We start from the raw sequence: 1665 nt of genomic DNA, 5'->3' as shown, positions 1-1665 counted from the left end.
ACTCATCCAGATGACTCACCCCTCCCTCTCCAGCCCTACTCCTTCCCAACCCCTCCCCCCCCCACACACACAGCCTTCACACATCTCTTTATTATCTCTCTCGGCTAACCTTGACAGAGAAAGACATAAAGTTAGCAGTGAATTTGAGACACAGAAAGAGATCTGCTTCATTTACATATCATCTATATATATATGAGTGTCCGGTGGACCGGGTTGCTGAGAAGTGGTAGCATTTTTAGAAATGGATCTGCCAGCATCATTCATTTTTTTTTTAAATATCATTTTTGTGGTTATATATAGTGTGAAGTCTAGGCCTAAGCACACTGTGATTCAGTCCAAGTTATTAACACACGTAATCATAGCTAAATATAAATAAACCTAAAGGCTGAGATATTATTGCCATGAATTCACAATATATTTATTTCAAACCAAATTAAGCAGTGCTATAGCACATCTAGGGTTTTTAAAGAATGTTTTTTCAAATCTTTAATTCTTCTGTCTTGATCGAGTTCTTTTCCCTTTCTACCAGTTAAAGATATGCTTGGCAAGACATTTTTTGAATAGCTGTGAAAAATAAAAACACTTATTGAAACATCTTATTCGCAATCATTTCAAACCCTTTTGCTGTAGCTCTCTATCGTAGCAGTGAAATGTGGCTATAGTGTATCACAATAAAAAAAAAAAAAAAATTATTAGTCGATATCCATAATTACTGATTAGTAATTTGTTTACTATTTGAAATAAGGACCAGGGGAAAAAAAACTGATTTCAAATGTAACCCTAAACCATTTTAAACATAACTTTTAAATTTTGATAATAGGCCAGCCCCACTACTGTATCTGCCTTGCTTGGTTTGGCTGTTGGAGTTTTAGAGGTTAAATCCTTTCCTTTGCCTATATCCCTAGAACCATGTTGTTCTGGATCAGAGGAATGATTGAAAATTCTAATTAATGTATTTTCTATTTATTTATCAGGTCTATCGCAATATTTATTGATATTGATTTATTGCCTAGCTGAACCCTCCTTACTATTAAAAGACATTCATGTTTGGTATAAAAAGATAATTCGGGGAAGGAAATGACAAAGAACTTTTGATAAATGGTGAAAAAAATAACAAGCCTTTTAAGGCAAGGCAAGTTTATTTATACAGCTCAATTCAGTACAATGACAATATAAAATTCTTTACATGAAAACAGAAGAAAATAAAAGCGGAATGCAAGCAAATAAAGATAAAGCAGGTAGTAAAACAAGTAAAACAGTTGGACCACAACCTTCAATTAATAATACATCAGTTATCAGCTTAACTTCAACAATCAAAGGCCATTCTAAACAAATGGGTTTTTACCTTTGACTTGAAAAAAAACTCTGGCTTTGAGTGCTTTTACAGTCTTCTGGCTTTCAAGTTTTAAAAAGCCAACTTTGGATCTGTAACTGTCCATTACAGAAACTGGGTGCTGACTCTGGATTTTTACTGATTAGGTCGAAATAATATATTTTCTGTTTTGTTTTAATTCAACTGGAAAAAGTTTTGTTCAGAAGTCGTCTGTGTCCATACTTGCTTAGTCCCGTATTTTGCTGGATTCGCTTGTTTTAGGTCACATTCCAGCTATCACTGCTGCACCTGGTCTCTGGGTTCGCCATATTTCCTTCTGTTATGGCCTCAGA

The sequence above is a fragment of the Cyprinodon variegatus genome, unplaced genomic scaffold, assembly GCF_000732505.1.
Source record: "Cyprinodon variegatus isolate N-32 unplaced genomic scaffold, C_variegatus-1.0 Scaffold14, whole genome shotgun sequence".
In the NCBI taxonomy this organism is placed as follows: domain Eukaryota; kingdom Metazoa; phylum Chordata; class Actinopteri; order Cyprinodontiformes; family Cyprinodontidae; genus Cyprinodon; species Cyprinodon variegatus.
The sequence above is the reverse complement of the archived record's forward strand: the minus strand, read 5'-3'. Positions refer to the sequence as shown.